Raw genomic sequence first — 7906 nt, forward strand, 5'->3', positions numbered from 1 at the left:
ATTATTTGGGAGCAATTGGCATGTTTAGGACGTTGAGTCTTCTGATCCATGAACATATGTCTCTTCATTTATTTTCCAGTCTTTTTGGTATTCTTCCCACAATGCTTTGCCATTTTCTCTATAAAAATTCCCCTCTCTTCTGTCAGATTAATCACTGGGCACCTCACACTTTATCTTGCTATTATGAATGAGATCTTTGTTTTTCCTCATATCTTTTCTAACTGGTCAAGATTGATTAGTGGGAAGACTAGTCATTTTTCTATGTTGACTTTGTGTCTAGCAATACAGCTGAGTTAATTTAATACTTCTAATAGTTTACCTGTAAATTCTTTTGAATTATCTATGTAGACAATTATATTCTGCAAAAGAGAACACTTGCATTTCTTTCTTTCCAGCTTTATACCCCTTCTTTTTCCCTTTGTTTTGTTGCATGGGTGAGGTTCTCCAGTGTGGAAAAGAAGTGATAATAGTAGGCATCCTTATCTTACTCCCAAGTTTAAAAGAAATGCTTCTGAAATTGTGCTATGTGAGTATGCTTGCTGTTGATTATTGATAGATAACCTTTGTCATACTCAAAAAGGTTTCTTCTAACCCCAGTGTGGTAGGTTTTATCATGAATGGATTTAAAACTTCATCAGATGCTTTCTGTGCATCTGTTAAGATGAACACATATTCTCCTTTAATTTTTTGATATGATGAATTACATTAATAAATTTTTCTAAGTTAAACATTCTTGCATTCTGGGCTAAACTCTAATTACACCCTACTTAATTCATTTTGCTAGTATTTTATTTATAACTTTTGCATCTAGGTTCTCAAGCAAGAATATCAGTTCCCTATTGCATTAATAACCATTATCCCAAAGTCACCGATTAAAACAACAATAAACATTTATTATATCTCAGTTTCTGTGGGTTAGGAGCATGGGAGAAACTTAGCTGGATGGTTCTGTCTTAGGGTCTTTCATGAGTTACAGTTAAAACATTGGCCAGTGCTACAGCCATCTGAGGGCTTGACTATGACTGGAGAATCCACGTCTAAGATGACCCACTCAATATGACTGGCAAGCTGTGCTGGCTATCAGCAGAAGGCTCAGATCCTTGTCACGTGGCCCTCTCTACAGAGAGGCTTGAATGTTTTCATGATATGACCTCTGGCTTCCTCTGGAGCAAGCTGGACAAAGGATAAGGCAGAGAAGCTCTAATGGCTTTTATGACCTAGGCTCAAGTCATATGCTGTCACTCCTGCAACTCTCTAGTGGATACACAGACCAGCCATTATTCAGTGTGAGAATCTACACAAGGATGTGAATATCAGGAGATGAGGGGCGTTGGGGGCCATCTTGGAGGATGGCTACCAATGAGATTGGTTTATAATTTTCTTTTCTTGAACTGACCTTGTTTGATTTATATCAAGAATATACCAGCGGCAAACAACAATGTCATACTATATAGCATAGGGAACTATACTCAATGCCTTGTAACAACCTACTGTGAAAAAGAATAGATATACATACATACGCATAACTGAACCACTATGCTGTATACCAGATACTAACACAACATTGTAAATCAACTATACTTCAATTAAATATATATATACCAGCCCCCAAAATTAATTTCCCTTGTTCAATTCTCTGAAGCAGTTCTTTGAAAGTTCAGTAAAACCTTTCCATAAAACTTGTCTTTTGAAGGGAGATATGTTTGATTAATTGTACAATTATTATTGGTTAATTCAAACTTTCTATAACTTCTTGGGTCAAGTCTGATTATTTTTCTTTTTAGAAAAATATCCATTTCCTCTGTTTTCAATTTCATGACATGAAGTTGTACTATTTTTCTTATTATTTTTTCAAATTTCTAGTTCAGTTCTAATATTACTTATTTGTGACTTTCTCCTTTTTTCCCCTTGAAGAGTCCTGCTAAAAGTTTGTTTTGTTACTTTTCTTTTTCAATGAACTGCTTTCGTGTTGTGTGTCTTTGTGTTCTATTTTGCTCCCTTCCATTGTGTTTGCTATTTTCCTCTGTGTTCCTTGGGCTTACTCTGTTATACTTTTTTCTAGCTCCCATATTGAGTGCTTAATTGATTTTAAATCTGTCTTGTTTTTAATAAATGCCTTAAAATTAGAATTGTTTTGGCTTCATCCTACAAATTCTGATTATTTTTATTATCATTCAGTTCTAAATACTTGGTAAATTCCATAATGATATCTTTTTTAACTCATATATTTAGGAGTGACTCCATGCAGTTCTAAACATGTGGGAGATTTAATGTTATTTTTATTATTAATTTCTAATTTACTTGTTTTGTGGTCAGAGAACACAATCTGCATGATGTTGACTGAAATCCTTTTTCACCTGGTATGTGGTTAATATTTCATTATCATGTCATATGTACTTTATATGTATTTACATTTGGAATTTGTTGAGAATATTAGACTAAGATTAATCATTTTCTGGTGAAAATCATGTATGTACTTACTATATTTTTGCCTACTAGACTTAATCAGTGTCTGATAGAGATGTGTTAAAATCTCCCCTTATGGGATTTTTTTCATTTCTCTTTGTAATTCTATCAGTTTTTGCTGTACTGTTAAGAGCACAGAGGTCCATGACTGTTGTATCTGCTTAGTAGAGTGGTTTTTTTTATTGTGTAAAGTTCTTTTATTCCTCTCTTACTAATGCTCTTCACCTTGATTTTGTCTGTTATTAGCATGGCTACACCAGCTTTCTTTTGGATAATAATGACACAGTACATATTTGTTCATCATTTAGTTTCAACCTCTATGTTTGGTTCTATTTTAGATATGTGTCTTTTTTTTTTTTAAGATATTTGAAATACAACTTTAATCTGATTCTAAACAAAAAGGAATGGGAATGACAGTAACAAACAAGATTTCACCACTGAATATTGTGATGTGACTGTAGCAGTCTTATCTTTGAAATTCAGGGAGGAAACCACTGCATTCCAAAACAGCTAAATATGTAGGTCCCAAAAAATGAAGGTTTTTTTTTTTTTCAACTGCCACATTCGCTCCGAAGCCCATTCATGTCCTTCAGCATCCCAAAGATTGAGCACATATTCTGCTTAGCTATATAATAAAGCGGCAAACACCCTGCACCACTGACATCACAAGACAGTTGCCTATAAAACTAGACTTCTGATGCTGGGCTCCAGCTTTACTTTCTCACAGGTCATCGTCTTCATCCAGGAGAGCAGTTGTCTGCACAATGTCTACAGCATGCTCACACTGCGCAGCCAGGGCTGGGTCCATGACCACCTCAGGAGGGGCCAGAGCAGGCACGGCAGCAAACTCCAAGTTCGGGGTTCTGATCAGTTTTCTAGCAAGCCAGAAGGGCTTTTCAAAGTTGTAGTTACTTTTGGCAGAAATGTCATAGTCCTGAAGATTCTTCTTGTGGTGAAAGACAATTGATTTTGCCTTAACTTTTCTGTCCTTAATATCCACTTTGTTGCCACACAACACAATGGGGATGTTTTCATACACTCACACCAGGTCTCTATGCCAGTTCGGCACATTCTTGTAACTCTCGATGTTACATCAAACATTATAACGGCACACTGAGCTTGGATATAATAGCCGTCTCTCAGTCCACCAAATTTCTTCTGACCAGCTGTGTCCCATATGTTGAATTTAATAGGCCCTCTGTTGGTATGGAACACAAGCGGATGGACCTCAACACCCGAGGTAGCTACATACTTCTCAAATTCACCAGTCAGATGACATTTCACGAATATAGATTTTCCAGTACCACCATCTCCCACCAATACAAGTTTGAACTGAATTTGAGGTTCTCCTCGGGCAGCCATCATGATGTTACTTCCAGAAGCATCTCCGCACCCATCGGACTCTAGATGTGTGTCTTATAAGCAGCCTATGTTTGGTTCCTCTGCTTTTATCCATTCTGATCATCTCAGCATTTCACTGGCCAACTTAATCTGTTTATATAAATAGTGGTTACTTAAACATTTTAACTTATTGACATCATTTCATTTTGTTTCTGTTTAACAACCATTCCTCTTTTTCTCTTTGAAAAATCTTTGCTGTTTTCTGTTGGATTGATAAAATTTTTATAGTCTCTTATTTTCCCTTTGTTGGTTCAGAAGCTATATATTATATTTTAATTATTCAGCTCATCCTTAATTCTTAACTTTTATATCTAATCATGATTTATCTTAACAAATCTAAAGTTGTTCCATTTTCTTCTTTTCCTTCATATAGACCAAGGACATTGTCACACTTTACCTGATCATTAAACAAATTCTCAATCTCTTGTCATTACAGCACTGCTGTCCTATAGAAATAAAAAACAATCATGTATGAAATTTTATGTTTCTAGCAGTCACATTTTATTTTTTAACATTTTTTATTGAGTTATAATCATTTTACAATGTTGTGTCAAATTCCAGTGTAGAGAACAATTTTTCAGTTATACATGAACATATATATAGTCATTGTCACATTTTTTTCTCTGTGAGCTACCATAAGATCTTGTATATATTTCCCTGTGTCTAGTAGTCACATTTTAAATAGTAAAAGAGCGAGGCTTAAGTTAATAATGTATCTTATTTAATCCAATATATCTAAAATATTGTCATTTCAATATGTAATCAATAATTTAAATTACTAATGAGATATTTTGTGGTCTTTTATGCATTCTAAGCCCCAGAAATCCAATGTGCATTGCACTGTAATACATCTCATTATTGACTAGCCACACTTCAAGTGCTCAATGGCCATATGTGGCTAATAGCTACCATATTGAACTATGAAGGTCTAGGGTTTTAGTTTTGCCTGTTGTTTAGGGGAAAAATAAAGAAAGTTGCAGATTTCCAGTAACCTAACTCCTTCCCAAGTCTTTATTTTAGAACTGTCTAAAATGATTTTTTTAAACACAGAATCACAGAAGTAAGGAGAAAAAAGGACATCAACAAAATTTGGAAGCTGAAAAGCAGATGGACAAGGAATGGCAGATTCAATATATCTGAATAAGCTGACACCAAAGCCAACTCTACAGGAAATGCATGAGCAAACTGACACAGTGTGTGCAACCCTGAAAGGTCATAGAAAATTAGGGCACCAGGTATCCCTGAGACTAGGGATGTGGGTGGGACTAATTGGGGTGATTGATTTAAAATCTGTATGAGAAGGATTATCCCTGTGGGCTCCTGGAACATGGCAGGCAGGCTCACACCTCACAATCAGCAGATTAGAAGATTCCTCTCTGGGGAAGCTGGCCAGTCCTAGAGAAAAGACTTACATATACTGACATTGTGGGCCCATGAGAAAATGGTTCAGCCAGACAATCCTACAGTGAAACCCCCCAGGGCCAGCCACACCCACGTCCACAGAGCTTCCAGTCAGCTTTTTATGCTTTCTCCTAAACATTAACAAGAAAGGATTACCAAACATTTGAGCTTCCCATGTGAAGAAACAAAAATAAACAAGTAAATAAAGAGGAATTTTGAAGGGGGAAAAAACACTTTGAGAACAGGGTAAAAAACTGCTTTAAAAATCTGTAATTAATATCTTCAGAGAGATAGGCAGTGATGTGTGGATAATAAAAATATGAGAAAATAAATGAAAATTTTAGAAGGAGATTTAGAAATAAAGCCAAGGAATCTGAAGGTAATAGAATGAGAGAGAGACAGATTAAAAATAGAAGTAAAACCTCCAAAACTGTAAAATATATGAATTTTGGTTGTCAAAAGAAAGAAAGAGAAAAAAGGAGCACCTTTAAATGATCGATCCAGAAGTTCCAACATCCAAATAATAGGAAACCTACAAAGAGAAAATGGAGAGAGAAAAGTACCCAAAAAATAATTCAAGAAAAACTTCAGAGAGAAAAAGACACGAGTTTTTAGAGTAAGAGCATCTCCACATTATCAGGACAATTAATTTCTTTTTAGCACCTCAAGAAAGAAAGAGAGAAAGAAAGACAATTAATTTTTAAAAGATCCCACCAAAATGTGTAATCATTAAATATCAGAACAACAGGGATAAAAGAAAAAGCCTAAAATTTTTCTAAAATTTAAAAGAAAGTCCTTACACAGGATCTGGAATAAAAATATCAACAGACTTCGAAGCAGTAACAATGGAAGCTAAAAGATAATGGAGCCGTGTCTTCAAATTCTAAGAGAAAATTATTTCTGGCCCAGAATCACATGTACAGCCTGACCATCACTCAAACATGATGGTTGAACAGACATTTTCAGAGATGAAAGCTCACCCGTACACAGGAAGCCTCTGGAGACTATACTCCATCAAAATGAGGGACTAAGTCAAGAAAGAAGAAGACACAAGACATAGGATACATCCTCAGAGGGAAAGAGAAGGGATGTCCCAGCAAGACAGCTGTACAGGAGGCACAGCCACCATGGACAGAAACAGGAGGACCAATGGTTCTAAGAGGAGATGTCCCCAAGAAAAAGATGAAGTTGATAGATTACCTAGCATGTTCAGACATATTGAGAGGAGACCAGCCACTCATAGGAATAGAAATCTAATCAAACAAAAAGATAGACTATTTTTTTTAATGGCAGTACTGGGGATCAAACCCAGGACCTCACACATGCTAAGAACATGCTCTACCACCAAGCTATACCCCCACGCCCCCCAGACTATTATTTTCACCAGGGAAAGCAAAAAGTGATACAAGAACGGAAAGGTAATCATAGCACAACACAAACTTTAGCTGTGAAAAGTACTAATATAGTAATACTAATATGAGCATTGAATAACTAGAAAGTATGATGTAATTACTTTGAAAGGGAAGAGGGGAGAACTGGGGAGGGAGAAAAATAATGTCATCTTCCATAATAGGAGATCAATCCATGTTACCTAATGAAAAAATAAGAAAAATATAAATGAAGTATATAGAAACATAGAGGCAAAAAAAAAAAAAAAACACAACAAAATACTAGCTAAAGGGAGTTGAAAGTGTTTGCCTTTAGGGGTTGGGAACTGAGGTGGGGTAGGAGTGGACAAGGGGTTGCAATTATTCATTAAAAGTTATATAGGCACACATAGGTGATATCATGGGCTTGGTTCCAGACCACCACAGTAATGTGAATATTGCAATAAAGCAAGTTACATGAATTTTTTGGTTTCCCAGTGCACATAAAAGTTATGCTTACACTCTACTGTAGTCTTTTAAGTGTGCAATAGCATTATGTCCAAAAAAATGTACATACCTTAATTTAAAAATACTTTATTGCTAAAAAATGTTAACCATCATCTGAGCTTTCAACAAGTTATTTTTTTTCAGTAGTAACATCAAAGATCACTAATCACAGATCACCATAATGAATATAACAATAATAAAAAAAAAGCTTAAATTATTGCTAGCATCACCAAAATGTGACACAGAGACATGAAGTGAGCAAATGCTGTTGGAAAAATGGCACAAATAGACTTGCTCAATGCAGGATTGCCACAAACCTTCAATTTGCAAAAAACACAGTATCTGTGAAGCACAATAAAGCAAAATGCAATAAAACAAGGTAACCCTGTATTAATTATCTACTGTTGTACAACAAATCCCCCTAAGCTAATCAGCTTAAAATAACAATGAACATTTGTTATCTCATTTAGTATCTGGTGAGTCATAAATTCAGTTTAGTTGGGTGGTTCTGGCTCAGAATCTCTCACTAGCTTGCTGTCAATATCCCTGCCAGGGCCATAATCATCCGAAAGCTTGACTGAGGCTGGAGGACCCCTCTCCAAAGTGGCCCACGAACATACCTGGCAGTTAGCATCGGTTGTTAGCCTGAGGCCTCAGTTCCCTGCTACACAGAACTTTCCTTGGGGCTGCTTGAGTGTCCTCACCACAGGGTATTTTCCCTCCCCAAGAGCAAGTGAGCCTAGAGAAAACCATGTGGAAGATGT

General features: G+C 36.0%; 1 pseudogene; it reads right to left on the reverse strand.

Moving 5' to 3' along the window:
* Positions 1-3187: 3187 nt before the first annotated feature.
* Positions 3188-3838, reverse strand: LOC105072305 (GTP-binding nuclear protein Ran-like; annotated as a pseudogene).
* Positions 3839-7906: the final 4068 nt, after the last annotated feature.

The sequence above is a fragment of the Camelus bactrianus genome, chromosome 1, assembly GCF_048773025.1.
Source record: "Camelus bactrianus isolate YW-2024 breed Bactrian camel chromosome 1, ASM4877302v1, whole genome shotgun sequence".
Classification (NCBI taxonomy): domain Eukaryota; kingdom Metazoa; phylum Chordata; class Mammalia; order Artiodactyla; family Camelidae; genus Camelus; species Camelus bactrianus.